This window comes from Microtus oregoni, unplaced genomic scaffold (assembly GCF_018167655.1).
Source record: "Microtus oregoni isolate MIOR12 unplaced genomic scaffold, Mior012 000018F_ref0000195, whole genome shotgun sequence".
Classification (NCBI taxonomy): Eukaryota; Metazoa; Chordata; class Mammalia; order Rodentia; family Cricetidae; genus Microtus; species Microtus oregoni.
The window spans coordinates 10514375-10533581 of NW_024543077.1; the positions used below are offsets into that span (position 1 = coordinate 10514375).

Consider the following 19207-nt stretch of genomic DNA (forward strand, 5'->3'; position numbering starts at 1 on the left):
GGGGCTGAGCAGTCAGGAACAAACAAGCGGCCTTCCTATAACATACACATACATATATATGTATGTGGCACACATACACACTCACTCATGTATGAGGACTGTCTGGGATACATAGCAAAACACTGATTTTTTTTTTTAATTACTGGGTTGGCACAGTGGCTAATAGCACTGACTGCTTTCCCAGAGGACCGGGGTTCAATTACAAGCAGTAACATGATGATGGTTCAGTAACTCCAATCCATTCCAGAGACTTCTGTGGGCTTCTGCCTCCCTAGGCACCAGGCACACATGAGTTGTAAACTTTCATGCAGCCCAAATAGCCAAAGGCATAAAACAGTAAAATATTTTTTAAAAGGATCCCAAGAACATTCCTTTGAGTGGGGTATACCCATGGATGTGGATTGGGTTAAAATGCAAAATGAAGAAAATACCAATTCATTTAAAAATGAATATTTAACCCATTACATGCCCTGTTTAATCGACCTTTCTGGTTGTTATGACAGAGTAAGTGACCTTCAAAACCCAAGTTTAAGAGCCAGGGTGCGACTTAGTCTTAGTCGGTAGAGATACTTTCCTTTCTAGATCATTCCGTAAGGAGGATGACCAGGCCCTGAGTAAAGAATCAGTGAGCTGCTTTGGAACCAGGTCTGACCTCGGGGATACAAAGAAGCCAAATGGCTTTGTATCTCGTCACTCAAACTGCAAGAGACCTGACAAAAAATGGCTCAAGGAGGTTTCTATTTTGACTTTTTAAATGCAAAACAGTCTAGAAATGAGGAAATTTTTTATTCATCAGAAGAACAAACTTGTCCCCCCCCCCCACACACACCACCCCTGAAATGTACCAGATAAATAGACGACCTTGATTTGAAAGAACCCAGTGAAAGACAGGATGTGTTGACAGCAGCCCCGGAAGAACCAGAAGCCAAGAAAATGAGCACCCAGCAAATGCTTGCACCCAGCTCTGCACAAAGACGCCCTTCCTTCCTTCCTTCCTTCCTTCCTTCCTACCTACCTTCCTTCCCTCCCTCCCTCCCTCCCTCCTTCCTTCTTCCCTTTCTGTTTTCAGTTAACAAGACAAAGTTTCACTGCATAGCCCTGGTTGTCCTGGAATTCACTCTGTAGACCAGGCAGGCCTGCCTCTGCCTCCCCAGTTCTGGAATTAAAGGCCTGAGCCTCACTGCCCGGCCGGAAATGGGACTTTTTATAGAAAGGTTGAGAGACTTTTCAGGGCACCACTAGGTTCAGGGTGGGGCAGCTCCATCTTATCAATAAAGGAAGGAGGAAGATAGATAGTCTTTCTGGATTTTTTGATGGAGGGAAGAAAGCTTCCCAAGGGCCTGCAGATTCTCTCTTGCATCCTCCTAGGCCCTTAACATTTGCTTGAGCAATAATTGGCAAAAGGCACCTGAAAGCCGGATATCTCAGATGGGAACGTGAATGAAATAATCCCACACTAGCTCCGAACAGGCTATATTAAGGCTTTTCTTTATTAAAAGGAAAACTCACGGATCACAACGAGGAAAGAGGAACGGGGTCCAACATCCAGGTGTGACATGCAGGAAGAGGTCAAGCGGGAGCTCCCCTGGAATTTTTGTAGCCAAAGCCATGCCCCAGCCTCTCAAAGGCCATTGGCTAAAAGTGGTTCCCCATTAGGCACCAAGATTTGGCAATGGATCAGTTTGGTCACCTAAAACACTGGATTTCCAATCCAAAGGGTGCTGACTGCTTTGTACCGATGATCATGTCTGCCAAATGGTGCCGCGGACTCTCGTCTCCCAGCGAATTTGATCAACAATAAAAGGGCATTCCTAGAATCAAAGGTAGCAACCAAAGAGACCAGGTTGAACCCAGATCTGCAGCTGGGTGCCAGGTAGTAAGCTATCTCTAGAGACTCATATGATACGTATTAAAGTGTGTGTGTGGGGGGGGGGGGGCGGGGTAAGGGTTGGGACCCAAGACTCCCAAGAGCCAGAGTGGGAACTCCTGCAGCAGTCAAAGAACCAGGGCCTCACTTCACATCTCTTCGTAGTTTGCCGCTCCACTCTGAGGAGCTGACATCCCTGAGAGGCACTGTGGTTGTTTGAATGTTAAGTGGCCCCCTTAATCTCATAGGGAGTGGCACTGTTAGGAGGCGTGGCTTTATTGGGGTGGGTGTGGCCTGTTGTAACAAGTGTGTCACTGTGGGTGTGGACTTTGAGGGTGCTATGCTCAGACTACTGTTCAGGGTCATAATCAGCTTTCTGTTACCTTCAAGATGTAGGACCCCGCGGCTGCCCAAGCATCACATCCGCCTGCCTGCGGTCAGGCTCACCACCGTGAGGATAATGGACTGAGCCTCTGAACCCCAAGCGAGCCACCCCAAGGAAATGTTTCACTTTATAAGAGTTGTCGTGGTCATAGTGTCTCTTCACAGCGATTGAAACAATAACTAAGACAGAGATTGGTACCAGGGATGTCTTGTTCTTTGACATTTTATTTCAAATTGCAGCAAGGACAGAGAGGGGGGAAAAGCATCATGGGGAGCAGCGGGGAAAGGAGAATATGTCAAGTTCCCCCTGAGGAGCAGCGGAGGGCTGAGGACACAACACTTGAGGTGGGGTTCACATAGTCTGGGTCCCGCCGCCCTTAAGGCTTTGGAGTATAGCGGTGGCAACCCAGCTGTCCGCCCAGACCTTTTTCTATGGCACTTCTCGTGTGTCTCTGGATTGGATGCTGTCGATCCGCCGATCCGATCAGTGAGGGCACAGCCGGCAGCGTCACCCAGGAAACATCCAATTGTGGGCCCTGGCTCCGTACTGCAGGACAACGGAGTTGGGGCATTGAGGCAGTTGCACTACAACTCCCAGCAGGCTCCGTAATGTCGCAACCCACAGCTAACAGAGCTGAGCCCCAGTGCCTTATAGGGAGTGTAGTCCTAGATCCGGAGGCTCTCCCACAAATCCACAGGGACAAGGCAGGGAGTTGCAAAGCCTTGAAGGCGCTTGGGAAAAGGGATTTTCAGCTAAATATGTAGTGCTAGGCGCCAACATGGGGCCAGAATACCCAGTCAACTCAGGTCCAGCTCATTGGGAAATGAGCACAGAGGGCCGCTGGAAGCTCCCTTGGCTCACACGAATGGGTATGCTCCAGAGACTTTTGGCAGGAAGCCTTCCAGGTCAGGGGAGGGAAAAGGAGGAAGGCTTGCCACATCGAAAGGACAGCCCATGGCCCTAGGGAGTCGTTGGAGGCTCATTTTTGTGGTCAATGGCCCAGAGGTTCTCTCGTCAGGACCCAGAGCCGCAAAGACTCCTGGAGCACAGAAAGTTCCCGTGCTTCTGGCCACAGGTATTCATTATCAGAGTTGCTACTCCTGAGCTCACCTGAGTAGCCTTCAGCTCATTCTGGAAGCTCAGGATGAGCTCTGGCCCTTTCTCCATGGTGGGAATGTGGAGTTGCTGAGAAAAGGAGGAGTGAGGATGGGGCCCTTTCCCTTTCTCTCCCGCCAACCCCGGCAGCTCCGGCTCACCTTGCCTTCGTACAGGATTTGATGCACTGGGCAGATCTGACAAGCGGTGCCTGAGCCAAAGATTTCCCGCTAGCGGCCCTGCTCCAGCGCCCGGAACTCACCCTGCGGAACAAAGGGACAGAAACACTGCAGTCCCCAGACTCCTGCCCTGCATCCTACCACTGTCACTCTCTCCGTAAGGCTGCTGGGAAAGACAGGTCTAAGCAAGGGACAGGGAAGAGGGGACATGGCAGTGGGCCCAACTTCCACCACAGCCCCACAGCTCAGGGCTATGGTCCCAAGATGCAAGTGCCACGCATGTCCTACCCAAGTCCTAGCCAGGTCCAGCAGGCTTAGTCTTACTGACTCCAGGCACGATGAGGCCATCCAGTGCGCGCGCGCGCGCGGGGGGAGGGGGGGGTGTTGCCAGCTCCAGTACTAAGTCAGGGATGACGGATGTGACTGCCTCCTACCCTTAAATGACCTCCCTTTCTCTTAGAAGCAACCTGCCCAGGACCCGGAGACTGTATACCCCAGTAGGAATTGGGCAGGACATCATACAGGGTGTGGGTTGGGTCATGGGTAGGCTCACCCCGGTCCTCATGGGTCCAGTAGATGAAGATGTTCATGGTGCCCACCTCGGTGAGCTGGTGGCCCGGCCAGTACAGCCAGAGGACTTGCTCACAACCCTTCTTCTGGGCTTCTTTGCTGTAGGACTACAGTGGGCCCATAATTCCTGGAGGGAAGTCTGATCAGACTGGGCAAAGGCCCTCCATACTCCCCATAACACAGCCAAGGAGGAGTCTCCTTCCCCAGCCTACAGCCCTCCTGGGAGGGCTCCCACACCTCCAAGACAGAATTCTTAACCTAACAGTTGGGGTTAAGTTTAGGGCCCTGTGGGGCTGGTGTGCCCCCTTTCCTGCCTCTCCAGCCCCTCCTCTCTCTACCCCTAAGTACTAAGGTTACAGGCATAGTGATGGTAGTGGTTTGGCTTACTTTTTTGCTTTTGTGTATTTTGAGACAGGGTTTCTATGTGTAACCTTGGCTGTCCTGGAACTCATTCTACAGACCAGGCTGCCTCTGCCTCTGGATCACGGGGATTAAAGGCTGTCACCACACCCAGCTGGTTTCAGGGTCAGGGTCTCTGGTAGCAGCAGAAGTTGGTCTCCAAAGCAAGATGTAGCTGGAGCTAGTCTTGAATTCCTGACCCTCTTGTCCTCACCTCCCAAGTGCTGGGGTTACAGCTGTGCACCCCCACACTGGTTTTCATCCTGATTTGACCTGCAGTGTGTCACCCACACCAGGCTTTTCCTCTTACTCACTGTCATGTCGCCCAATGACAGGATCCCAAGTCATGTTCTGAGCCTTGTGCCAATACTGGTCTTGTCTGCCTCCCTTGGGCCAACCATGATCCTATCCCGCCAGCTCATCTATGAGGGCCCAGAGTTAGAAAATGATTGGGTAGTGGGGTTTCAACTTCAGACCGCCTATGTGCCCAGTAAATACTCTATTGCTGAACTCCACCCACAAGCCCCCTCTCTGGGGGAACCGAGGCAGGGGCTCTGCTCCCAATCCTTGCCCGCTAGCTTCCTTTTAGTGTTCTCCTGCCTCAGCTGATTGAGGAGCGATGACTACATAGCTTACATTCATGGCCATTTGCCTCCGTGCTGATTGAGGAGCCATGACTACATAGCTTACATTCATGGCCATTTGCCTCCGTGCTGATTGAGGAGCGATGACTACATAGCTTACATTCATGGCCATTTGCCTCAGCTGATTGAGGAGCCATGACTACATAGCTTACATTCATGGCCATTTGCCTCAGCTGATTGAGGAGCCATGACTACATAGCTTACATTCATGGCCATTTGCCTCCGTGCTGATTGAGGAGCGATGACTACATAGCTTACATTCATGGCCATTTGCCTCCGGGCTGATTGAGGAGCCATGACTACATAGCTTACATTCATGGCCATTTGCCTCCGTGCCGATTGAGGAGCCATGACTACATAGCTTACATTCATGGCCATTTGCCTCCGTGCTGATTGAGGAGCCATGACTACATAGCTTACATTCATGGCCATTTGCCTCCGTGCTGATTGAGGAGCCATGACTACATAGCTTACATTCATGGCCATTTGCCTCCGTGCCTGGCTTCTCTTACCACCTCCGTAGCCAAGAAACCACAAATAAAATGTCACCTCTTATCTGGAGCTTCCACACGATGCTATGAACCCTGCATTAGAGCTCCCGTAGATCTGGACACTAGAGTTCCCAGCAGCCCTGGGGGTGGCGCTGGCTGCAGCCCTCAAGGGGTGGCACTGGCTTGACCTCATCCATGTCACTAGATGCAGCCCATGTAGGACCTGACACCCAGAAGACTCGTGTGTTCTGAGAGGACCTGAGTAGCCTTCCTGTGTGGTCATACTTCCTTGTTTCGATATGCCAGTAACATGCATCCGGCCTGCCCTCAGGAGGCTCAGGCACCTCCTCACAGTATCCTGTGCCAAGGCCTTCAGCAATACAGAATGGTGGGCCCAGAGGGTCAGAACGGGAACTGAAGTGTGGTAGCCCCTGTGTGACTCGGTTTCCATCTGGAGTTAATTCTACCTTATAAGTCATTTGAGTTCAAGTTTGCCTGTTCTGCTTTTTCCAAGGACCTTGAGGGCTGTGAGAGACTTCTGATTTAGCCCACGGGAAAGAGCATTTTGCCCATGAGAAAAGAACACTCTATCTAGTAGAAAGAATACTGTGGACGCCCAACCTCAGAAACATCAAGATAGGAAGTATGGCTGCTTCTCAGCAGCAAGCACATGTTAGAGAAGAGGCTGCTCACTCAAGGACAGGAATGGTCTTGCGATTAGATACTGACTCACTGTCTATGCTGAACTTTGTCCTGCCTTTGCATATAAGCAAGTTCTGAAATAAACTCGGGGCCGTTTGGCTGTTTTGACACGACCAAACAGACCTCCTGATTCTATCCTGTCTTCTGTCTCAGTTCCTTTCATCTGACCTTCCCTTGGCCTCGAAGCTCCCCTTCCAGGTACCCTAGCAGACTTTGTAGGAGCCCCAGGAATGTAGGGAGCTTCGCATGGAGACTCAGCGCAGCACAGGTACCAGGGAACAGAAGAGCCCAGAGTAATCTTGCTTTCTAGAGGCTTCCAGGAGTTTGGGCTGGGTATTCCAGCGACCCTCCCATCTCTGAGCCCATTTGTCCCTTTGAAGGCACCCAGGTTCCTTTCGCCATTAGTGTCAGACACCACGGATAACAGAGAGCACAGAGAAAGCCCAGGGCCCAGCCACAGTGCCAGCGGCAATAGTTCTCCAACCCAGAACCAGGCCCAGCCCCAAACAAGAAGCATTCGGAGTAAGATGGCTTACCCTTCCGCAGCATCTGCCCCACCCCCAATGCCAGGGCCTAACTTCTTATGGATGTGGGGAACTTGTAGTCACCGACCCCACCCATCCAGGCTCGGATGAACACGGGATTCAGCCAGGAGGGAGACAGGGGTCGTGGAGTCTCCAGGGAAGTAGGAGCCCACAGGGCAAAGAATGACCAGTCGCATTCCCAGCGAGGACTATGATAGGCATAGGGCCAGCGTCAGACCAAGAGGTCCGCACTCCGGCCTCCTCCTCCCTTAGACTCTCAGAACCTGGGGTCCAGACTCAGCCTTTGGCTTCCTCTGATGCAGATGCGGATATGAAGGGCCCCACACTATCAGCTCCCGCGGCAATGCCCACCTCATTCCTGATCAGCATGGGCCGCACGTAGAGGCTGCTTCCATGGCTCTCGGGAACCCAGTCTTTGTCCACTTCAATGAGCCGGCGGACACACTCCAACAGCTCCTGCTTGTCAAAGTCCTGGGTGGATCCCGTAGGAATCAGGGGTCCAGATTCGCTCAGCTACCCTCTACCCTCTCTCCTTCTAGGGCAGACTGGCCACTCATTGGCAAGCATCCTCTCCATGTTGAGCCATGGCTCGAAGGGGCGTACCTGCTGGTCCCTGCCTTTGTATGCTTTGAAGCAGTATTCTTTCTACTAGATAGAGTGTTCTTTTCTCACGGGCAAAATGCTCTTTCCCGTGGGCTAAATCAGAAGTCTCTCACAGCCCTCAAGGTCCTTGGAAAAAGCAGAGCGGGCAAACTTACACTCAAATGACTTATCAGGCAGAATTGACTCCAAATGGAAACCGAGTCACACAGGGGCTACCACACTTCAGTTCCCGTTCTGACCCTCTGGGCCCACCATTCTGTATTGCTGAAGGCCTTGGCACAGGATACTGTGAGGAGGTGCCTGAGCCTCCTGAGGGCAGGCCGGATGCAGGTTACTGGCATATTGAAACAAGGAAGTATGACCACACAGGAAGGCTACTCAGGTCCTCTCAGAACACAAGAGTGTTCTGGGTGTCAGGTCCTGCGTGGGCTGCATCTGGTCAACAAAGGTCAAGCCTGGTCAACAAAGAGAGTTCTAGGACGACCAGGGCTACATAGAGAAACCCTGTCTCGAAAACAAAACAAAACAAAACAACAAGACAACAGAACCAAACCAAATCCACCAAACAAACAAAAAAGAAAGACCCTGCGTCAAAACCAGGATGGAGAACAATTGAGAAAGACACTTAGGTTAATCCCTGACACACACAGGGGAAAAAAAAATATTCTGAGAACTTAAAAGAGCTCTTTGGCTGTTGGAAGAACTCTGGCAGTTAGTTGGGCGAGGCTTCTTTCTGGGAAAAAGGCTTGGGCAGTGAGGATGGAAACTGGTACAAGATCTACAGAGAATAGTTTAGTACGCTGTTCAAAATGGGCTCACCTGCCCTTTGACTCACTAGAACTAGAAGTCGGGCAAAGACACCCTTGCATTCAGAGAAAGTGCTATGGGCACCTGGCTGGTATTGCATCATGCCTCATCCTGTCTCAGGGCTGGAAAGAAGTCAGATGTCCAACAGCAGGGAGGAGGCCTCTGTCAGTCGGAAACGATGCTGCCACAGCCAAGACGGGCAAGGCTCTGGAAGGAGTGTCATAGGACAATCAGGTTGCTAGTCTTTCATCTCCAGCTTAGGGTCTTGTTCAATAGCCCTGGCTAGCCTCAATGTCACTGGTGCCCCCGGGCCTCCACTTCCTGAGTGCTGGAATTATATTACTTCCCACAGGACCTGAGGGCATCTTACTATATCCAGGCTGGTTCTGTCCCTGTTCAGACTCCTCCAAAGCTCCTCATCTCTGGGGCCCTGATGGAATCACAGGCCTCCTCTCTCCCACTGAGACCCCCCATGTCTGCCAACCCAGCTCGTCCGTCTGTGTGAGCATCTCTGCCAGGGGAACCCCACTTACTTTCAGAGCACAGAGTTTCAACAAAGTCAAAACCTGCTCATCACAGGAACCGACTGTCTCTTAGTTTGGGTCCCAGAACACAGGGGATCTCAGGAAAAGGTGACCGATCCACAGAGGAAGCAACGTGCAAAGTGCCAGGGAGGCGAGCTCAGTCAGGCGCACAGCAGAGAGGCAGCAGGGTGGGCCACAGGAGCCCCTGGTGCCACCTGCAGAGAGTAGTTTATGGCTGAACAGGCTGGGTGCGGCGTGAGGTTCTGGAAGGGCTGGATCCTTGGAGTGCTCCAGCCTGTCTTTTTGGTCTGCTCCACCATCAGCATGTGGTCTGTGAATATATTTCCAAACAGCAATGGCTGGCTGGGGTCTGGCTTCTTCTGTGGCTCCCTGGTCACCTGAACCTGGAAGTCTGCAGCCTGAGCGGAAGCAACAACCAGACAACAGTTCAACAGCCTGGAGTCCCCAGCCTGAGAGACTAGAGCTTCCATGGCCCCGGCCTCGGCCCCACAAGAGGACCAGGCTCCACGAGGCTTCTGAGAGATGCTGCATTATCTCTTTACAACACCTGAGAGCAGACGACCAGCTGACCGCAGGGCGAGATGAGACCTGCCCCCCCCTCCAACACAGCAATAGACCCCAGGCTTCCTTTCCCCAGACCCTGGATCCATCCCTCTTTTACCTTGAACTTGGAAGACACACATCTTCTAGGCCCACACAGATGGCAGAGGACAGGGAGAAGTTTTTGGGTCCAGACCTGGGATCGCAAGGGAAGTAACTATGACCAAGGCAAGAGCCATCAAGAGCAGGCATCCTGGCACCCGGCTGCCACCTCTGGCTTGGGAGGCCCATGAGGTTGGCTCTGTCACAGTCCCAGCACATTCTAGACAGACCCTGTGCTCGGCCCACGTCCCCACCGGGATGACTATCCCTAGAAAGAGAAAAGTCAGTTCCCGCCCCTCCGTCATGCAGGGCAAAGTCGGCAGAGACGTGCCTTCTACTAGAGAACTTTGACCACAGCTTGTTACCAGCTTAGACAAGACAACAACCAGGGAGCAGGTAAGGGGACACTCCTGGCTTCGGGGAACCCAAAGTCTGACGAGAGTTAGGAAAGAATGGATCCTGCTTATACCAGAATTGAGCAGCCCAGACCCCAGAGCCCCTCCCTGAGACCCTGGTGTAAAGGTCATGTGCTTCTCCATCAAACCTATGGATCCAGAATCCAGCTCGCCTCCCTCAGACCCACAAGTGAGAGATTCCAGCTCTCCTCCCTCAGAAATGGGAGTCCTAATGCTTACTCTTAAGGAGTATCAGTCACTGGCTGGCGTCGCTACAGCCCCAGCCCCACTGGGCGCCAACTGCCTTGCTCGTCACTGTCATTGGCTGAAGGGCACACATCCCTGCTGACCCTCCCTGAGTACAAGGGATGCTGGACTGGTTATGTCCAGGAGGCCCCTTCCTGTTGACTTCTGACATCAAGCTTTTCTCTACAGACCTAGGGAAGGCACCCGGGTCCTGAATTTGAGGAAGACAGGACAATAGCCTGCTCCTGCTGGGAGAGCTGAAGGTGGCCATAAGAGGGGGGCATCCAGCAAAGGTCACAGGTTAGAGGTCACAGGTCAGCAGGTGAGTTTTGGATGCCATGTGGATGAGGCTGGGCCATGCAGTAGACATTTTTCTGTTATTTTGGGGGGGGGGGTTGAGACATGGTCTCACTAAGTTGCCCACTACCCTCAAGCTCACTCTGTAGTCCCGTCTTGAAGTCATGATTTTCCTGCCCTAGACTCTGCTCTAGCTGGGATGATAGGCATGGGTGCCACCATACCTGGCTCAGGTAAGATCTTTGTGTATGTGTGTGTATACATGCGTTTACCATGTGAAGGTGTTTACCAGTTTGCCGGTACCCTCCAGTGTCCACCTCACCAACAATGATATTTTAAGAGTGAGTCGCTGCACCTATTTTTTTCGACTGGGTTCCAGGGATCAAACTCAGGTTTTCATGCTCATGTGACAAGCACGTTACCAACTGTGCCCATGGCTCCCCAGCCCTCAGATGTGCTCTTAATGGTGTGGTGACCAAGGGCTTCTGGGGTGAGCTGAGAGTGGCAATCCTTCTATGTCTCTGGGTGGTGACATGATGCTTCCCCCACACGCCACCCTGCATCAGACACTCAGAGTGTGGGGAAAGACAGCCACCTTCGGCAGGGCAGCCAGCATGGAGGCAGGAGCAGAGGGAACCAAAATGTTGCTTTTTTTTTTGTTTGTTTGTTTGTTTAATAGAGTGAGCCAGAGAAGCTGAACAACGGGAAAAGAGATCTTGAGATGAAGAAGTGAAAAAATTGGAGCGGGGGCGGGGTTATTCAGTTGGTAGAATGCCTAAGATGCAGGAGTCCCTGGGTGCGGTGCACCACACCCCCGTGTCTGCGCTCTGTGCGCTGGCACCCAGTTCACGAGCTTCGGGCAAGGGGGCTGGAGGTTAAAATACACAAACACACAGACAGAGAGACAGTGACACGGGTCATCCTTGAATTCCCCAAGAATGCTCCCTTTATTGTGTTCAGGGGCAGATTATATAGAGATAGCCACGCCCCAGCCAAACCCACCAGAAACCACTCTCCAGCCATCAGGAACTCCAGAAGGTCTCGTGCTCAGAGCAGCTGTAGGCACTCAGATCAGGGGATTACAAGAAATTCAGGATCTGCGGTCTCACTGCTCCCAACAATAAATCATGAACCATCGCACAGGGTTGCTGTATAGATCTCTCATCCAGGGCTGAGCACATGGCGGTCCCTAGTTCTCAGGACATTAGCTGTCACACACTGCGGACAGGAGCTTCTCACTGAGTCGTGTGGAGCTCGTGTTCAATCCCAGCACTCAGGAGGCAGAGGCATTTACCAAGTCTTTCTCTCTTCTGCCATCCAGCTCCCAAATAATGCCAAGGAGACTGATTATTAATTATGAAAGCTTGGTCTTAGCTTAGGCTTGTTTTTGACTAGCTCTTATAACTTAAATTAAATTAACCCATTTCTATTAATCTATGCTCTGCCACCTACCACTCATCCTGATTCCGTGTCTCCTGGTGTCCCTTAGGTGCCTAGATTCATCTCCTACTTCCTTTTTCTCTACCCAGAAGTCCCACCTACACCTCCTACCTAGCTATCAGCTGTTCAGTCCTTTATTAAACCAGTCATAGCAATCTACCTTCACATAGTCTACAAATATCCCACAACATTTTCCCCTTTTGTCTAAATAAAAAGGAAAGGTTTTTAATCCTAACAGAGTAAAACTATATAAAAAAGAACAATTACCAAGTAAGAGTTGCATTCACAATGTTTAGTCCTTACGTATTTGGCAAATTCAGAGAAAGTACTGAGTAAGCAGGAAGTGCAGTGAAAACAACTTTCAAGACTACAGAGATGACAGAAGCAGCTTTTTCTCATCTTGTCTAGTTCTCCCTTCCTTCTCTTTGCTCCTCTCTTTCCTATGAGTTTTCTCGTGCTGTTCAATGCCCAGCCCTCATCAAGCTAAGAAAACATAAGCACTGCGCAGAACCCTGAACTAGAACACCTTCAATTCCATGGAGGAGATGGTGTGTGTGGCTTGTACAAAACGCTGTGGTCGGAATGTGGTGTGGGAAGCCTCAGGAGACGTGTCCTGCTTTCGGCCACCATCTCTGGCCCATCCTCCACACACCTGGGAAACATTGTGAAGCTCAGTCTGTTCCTTTCGATTGCTGTGGGCACTGGAGCTGAGCAGGCACAACCTGTTCTTACCACTAAACATGAGCACACACCAGCACCCCCGGAGCCTCCTAGCAGGAACCTGAGAGCGTCCGTCGCTCATCCCACCACTCCCTCAACCACGTCTTCTCCCCTTCCACATTGTCTCAAATGCAGCAACCTCAGAGGCTCTGTCTGGTCCACTCCATCCTGAGACAACCACACAGTTCACATCATGACCATCTCAGCCTGCCTAGGAATGAGGGGACCCTTGTGACTGTCCCCGGTTGTCACATGCCCTCCGGTCCTATAATATCACTTCTGTGATGAGACCCTCCTGGATAGAAGGGCACCCTGACCACGAGGGCCTTTTTCTCTCCTCTCAAATAGGCCAGTGACAGTAAGTGTGACCGAAATAGTATTTGGGGAGCAAAACCCTCCCCATGCATCTTATCCCTTTTTATTGTCTTTTGAGACAGGATCTCACTATGTATCCTTGACTGTCCTAAATATAGACCAGGTTGGCCTTGAACTTGCCAGAGATCTGCCTGCCTCTGCCTCCTGAGTGTTGGGATTAAAATTGTGCATCACCACATCCAACTTCATGGTTCCTATTGCTCATAGAAACAAAACAGAGGGAGAGATTTCTGTACTCACAGGGATGAACTTCTAGGGAGAGCCTTGTGCTGCAGACTGATTAGTTGATTTTAGCATGGAGCATTCTAGAATATGATTCAGAAGCTCATGTTATAAAGATTGGCCTTCAACTCCTGATCCTCCTGCCTCTACCTCCTAAGTGCAGAGATAACCGTTTGCACCATCATGCTTGCTTCTCGTGGTGCTGGGGATCCAAGCTGGGCAAACATTCTGCCATCTAAGCCCCAGTTCCACCTCTTGGGTTCTTCACATCCTCTTTGGCTACCTCCAAGCCAGCCTGGAAGGCTCGGGAAGATTCTGAGGAGGCTGTAACTGCCCAGGGAGATGTGGATCTGCGCTTATTTATTTTCTACAAGAACGGGGTCCGTCTAGAGCAGTGGTTCTCAGCTTTCCTAATGCTGACCCCCTTTTTTTTTTAATTATTTATTTATTAAGCATACAATGTACTGCTGCAAGGAAGGCACCAGGTCTCATTACAGATGGTTGTGAGCCACCATGTGGTTGCTGGGAATTGAACTCAGGACCTCTGGAAGAGCAGCCAGTGCTCTTACCCTCTGAGCCATCTCTCCAGCCCTGCTGACCCCCTTTTAATAATGTTGTGCTGACCCTAACTATAACATTATCTGGATGCTACTTCATAACTGTAATTTTGCGATTATTTTTTTCTGAGACAGGGTTTCTCTGTGGTTTGGGAGCCTGTCCTGGAACTAGGTCTTGTAGACCAGGCTGGTCTCGAACTCACAGAGATCTGCCTGCCTCTGCCTCCCGAGTGCCGGGATTAAAGGCATGTGCCACCACCGCCCGGCTAATTTTGCAATTTTTATGAATCTTAATATTAGATACCTATGTTTTCTGACAGTCTTTGGCAACCCCTGTGAATGGGTCATCCGACCCCTAAAGGGGTTGCTACGCACAGGTTGATAACCTCAGTTCTAGAATCATGACAGGAAGCCAACAGGCACGATACAGTGCACTCATGATGAAATGAGGGACACACACCTATTGCAACTGCGCCTGTTTCACCTTGGTCGGGGTGTATGTCCCCAGTAGGTTCAGCTCCAGCAGCTGGCAAAAGTCCTGGGCAGAAGTCCTCAGGCCACTGCTCAGGTGGGTCTAAGGGGAAGAGAGGAGGGAGGCCAGGCCAGGAAGGGAGGAGGGAGGGAGACGGATCAGCGGAGAGGCAGAGAGCTAGGGAGCATGCCAAGGAAGGCAGCTGCACAGTGGTATGTGCAGCGACAGTCTCTGCAGAGCAAGCATGCTGGCCCAGGCCTGCCATGCCAGGACTAAGGCGCTGAACCACGTCCCAGCCCATATCTGTTCTCCCCACCTTGGAAAGTGAGTTTCCCGGCACTCCCCACAACAGAATTTGGCTGCGTGGGCCTTGTTGAATAAGCATGAGCCTAAGAAAAGAGCGACACAGATAACAATGAGCCCCCTGGAACTCTGTGAAGATTTACCGTGAAGGGAAGAAAAAGAATAGCTATGATGGGGAGCCCTGCCGGCCAGGGCCTGTCCTCTACACCCCCAACTCTGGGGGGGGGGGGACTCTGGAATGCCTGGGTGCTCTCTGAGCCTCAGTTTCCATGGGGATGCATTGTCTTACAGTGCAGCTGTTATGCTAATGGAAACCTCCCAGATTTCCTCACCACCTGGTGTACCTGGGGTGTCCTTGTCACCAGCAAGGGCCTGGGCCTTTAGGAGCTACGCAGGCTCTTTTTTTTTTGTTTCCACAGAGGATGAGAACCTGTGGGATCTTCCCAGACTAATGTGGTTTGATGGACTAAGACCCCTGAAAGGTTGCCATTAACACCCCCCAAAATTACTTCACCCAACTGCTGACTGAGATGAACCTAGCACACAGGATACACCATAAAAACCTGATTAACAGCATCCTCAATCAGCAGGAAGTAGTCTGGAGAAGAACTAAGCCTATATTCCCAAATATTATTTATAATTTTTTTTACATGTAAAGGGGAATATGCTATGGAGATTTGCATTTGTATGGATATTGGTTTATTGATACAAATTTAAGGTCAATTTGTTATATGTATATTTCTGCTCTTGATTAAGGCTTGTGTTTGTGCAGTTTATTTAAAATTGTAATGTATAATTAAGAAATATGGGTCAATAAATAGTCATCTAAAATAGTCAAGTTTGTAGTCATGTTAGTTAGATTTTTTAGATGTACAGAGATGTATTTCAGATGGATAAGGATTCTTCATATCTTTCAATGACTACATAATATAACATTTAAAATGTTTTAAAAACTTAAGATTTGGGGGGCTGGAGAGATGGCTCAGTGGTTAAGAGCATTGACTGCTCTTCCAAAGGTCCTGAGTTCAATTCCCAGCAACCACATGGTGGTTCACAACCATCTGTAATGGGGTCTGGTGCCCTCTTCTGGCCTGTAGACATACACACAGATGGAATATTATATATATAATGAATAAATAAATAAATATTAAAAAAAAGGGGGCTGGAGAGATGGCTCAGAGGTTAAGAGCACTGGCTGCTCTTCCAGAGGTCATGAGTTCAATTCCCAGCAACCAAATGGTGGCTTACAACCATCTGTACTGAGATCTGGCGCTCTCCTCTGGTGTGCGGGCATACATCAAGGCAGAATGTTGTATACATAATAAATAAATAAATCTTTAAAAAAAAAACTTAAGATTTTTCATGACAATGAGACACATCTACTCCTGGCAGCACCAATTACTTCCAGAGGAAGATGGGCATTGAAGAGGCTCCTTATGGAGTTGGTTAGCCATTTGGGCAAGAAACTGCTCTTGCCTGGACATGCAGGACCACAGAGAAATGACTGCTGAACTTGCCTAAAGGTGAGATGATCCTTCGGGGTTCCTGCTTCATGAAAGAGTCTTCCAGACATTCTACAGGACACAGAAGAAAGTGACTGACAAACTGCTGGATACCATGGGCCTGTAGGCTGAAGATGGATGCCCCAACAGTACAAAAGAACTTTGGGTGACTGTCCAGGCAGCGAGATGTCTCTGTCAATTCTAGAGTTTTAAAAGTTGCTTACAATGCACTTCCTGTTTACTTAGGTGATATTATATCCTTCTGGGGTCTTTGATGGAGTTGAAAAATTTATAGTTATAGTTTCCCTTAGTTACAATAAAAGATGAAGTAGATATAAATATTGTAACTATAATTCTTGCTTGACACCTGTTTTGTTATATGTACTTTACTATGTTAAAATTAAAATCTTCCTTCTTTTTAAACAGAAAAGGGGAGGTGATGGGGGATTCCCCTATATGCTGTGATTACCATTGGTTAATAAAGGAACTGCTTTGGGCCTTTAGCAGAGCTACAGGGGAACAGAGTTAGGCAGGGAAAACTAAGCTGAATGCTGGGGGAAAGAAGGAGGAGTAAGAGAGAAGCCATGTAGCCCGGCTGAAGCCAGACGGAACTTTAGCCGGTAAGCCACAGCCATGTGATGATACCGAGATTAATAGAAATGGGTCTGAGGGGAGAACAGACAGCAGGTGATGAGCGAGGACAGGCTCGGTGGAGGAAGATGAGGTAGAGTGAGATGGGAGGGGACCAGGGTCACGGAGGAGGTCAAGAAAGAGGAGAGAAGGCAGGAAGCGAGGGGACCCAGACCAGAGGCCCGAGCACCATGGTGCAGTTGCTGCCTGTCATGGTCATGGTTTCTATTGCTGTGAAATACACTGTGAACAACACCGTGACCAAAAGCAGCCTTGGGAGAAAAGGGTTATTTCTGCTCACAACTCTCAGGTCACCTCCATCCCTGAGGGAAGACAGGACCTAGGCTCAAACAGAAACCTGGAGGCAGGAGCTGAAGCAGAGGCCATGGAGGAACACTGCTCACTGGCTTGATCCCTCTTTCTCATACCATGCAGGACCGCCTGCCCAGTGTAGCACGACCCCCAGGGAGCTGGGCCCTCCCACAGCACCTACCCCACAGGCTCGCCCACAGGCCATCTTCGCTGTTGAGGGTCCCTCTTCCCCAGTGACTCCAGCTTGTGTCAAGTGGAGAAGACAGTGACCAGCGTGCCAGGGCAGAAGACTGGGTTTCCAGAAGAAGGGTCTACAGCCCCGGGGGTAGGGGAGGAGGAGCAGTCAGGCAGAGGCAGGGACAGTGCAAGATTTTCAGCTGCTGTACCTATGCATCTTTCCTTACTGACTCAGAAACTTGGTTGGATGCTGCCCCCTCGTGGCCATTTTTGGCACAACAAGCAAAAATGATTCTACACTATTTTCCATTCTTTTAAAGCGAATATCGTTTTCCAAATTGGTAAAAAAAAAAAAAAAAAAGTAGAAATCACAGCGTCACCGGAGAACAGAAGGCTGTTTTTAAAACAGTGACATAGGAAACAGCCCACAGCAGTCAAGGAGAGGTTGCTGGCGCCCACATTGACTGCTGGGCTGGCTCTGGCTGAGGAATAGAAAAGTTAGACCTATGACATTGTGTGTGTGTGTGTGTGTGTGTGTGTGTTTATTTTGTGCGTCTGTGTGTTTGTGTGTGCGTGCATGTGTGCGCGCGTACGCTTAGGGGCTAGAGATTAAAATGGAGTGTTTCTCTCAATCACTTTAAAAATTATTATCATCATCGCCATCGTCATCATTATTCACAGGGTCTCATTAAGGAGCTCTGGATTGCATGGAACTATCCATGTAAACCAGCCTGATCTCCAGCTCATAAAGATTCAAGATCCTCCTGCCTCTGAGGCTGGAGTGCTGAGATTAAGGGCGTGTGCCACTACGTCTGGAGACTGCCTTTTGTTTGAGACAGGCTTTCTCTCTGGAACTTGGAGGTTTATATTTGGCTAGACTGGGTGAGCAGTCAGCTCCAGGGTCTCTGTCTCTGCTTCCCCAGCCGTAGGATAACAGGAGGACACGCCACTCTCAGCATTTTTGTTTTGTTTTGTTTTGTTTTTCGAGACAGGGTTTCTCTGTAGCTTTGGTGCCCGTCCCGGAACTAGCTCTTGTAGACCAGGCTGGCCTCGAACTCCCAGAGATCCGCCTGCCTCTGCCTCCTGAGTACTGGGATTAAAGGCGTGCGCCACCACGGCCTTCACTCTCAGCATTTTTGTGTGGGTTCTGGGGAGCCGAGTTCCGGTCCTCACGATGGTACGGAAAACATATACTGAGTGAGCCATCTCCCTGACACCCTTCATCCTTCATCAAAGGCAAGGAACTGAGAAAACCTCTTGACATCCTGGGAAGTGTTAAAGGAGACAATTTTAGTGGGTGAAACTGTCCGTGGTCACTTGAGCACAGCAATGAGGAGACAGCATCAAAATATCCAATACTATAACTTAGAAACGTTTTAGCATCGCCTGCTTTAAACTTTTTTTCTTTAAATCTCGCTTTCCAGTACTAGTCCGTCCATGTTTGTTGACAGTTTTCTTTTTTCTTTTTCTTTTTTTGCGATCGTTCTGTCGAAGCGGCGCTATATAAATAATCTTCTCAGTTGAGTCCGTGTCCATTTTTCAAAAAATGCCTCTAGTTTTGCAGTGGCTTTGCCGCTCCACCCCCCCCCCCCCCCCAATCCCCTTGTTGGAGATAAAGCCCAGGACCTCTCCAGCATGCTCGGAAGAGCTCGACCACGGAACTAGACCCTTAGGCCCTGGATTCGTTATTGTTCGTACAGTCTCAGCCTGCTGTTGCTTAGGTGTTGGTGATGGTTAAGCGCCCTGGCAGCCCTGGACCTTGACCCAGCTTTATTTCCGTCTCTGTGAACTCAGGTCGCAGATGGTGAGTGAACCAAAAAATGTCGTCATCTTACCAGAGGCTCCCTTATTTCCCAAATCACCATTGTAAGGTGCCGTCGGGTCTGTCCGCACCCAGCACACGCAGGTGAGACACCAACACCAGGTACACACGCAGTCAATACAATCTTAGTAATGATTCTTACCACGTCCTCGGTCTCGGCGACTTCAGGTCTCATGATTTATGTTCCATAGAAAAACCCTCACAGTTGCTAGACCTGCACAGAGATTACACTGTGAAATAAAAGCATGCTTTAGTTATTTAAA

The 19207-nt window shown here is 50.1% G+C and overlaps 1 pseudogene; it reads right to left on the minus strand.

Moving 5' to 3' along the window:
- Nucleotides 1-2514: 2514 nt before the first annotated feature.
- On the minus strand, nt 2515-19119 carry LOC121458651 (annotated as a pseudogene).
- Nucleotides 19120-19207: the final 88 nt, after the last annotated feature.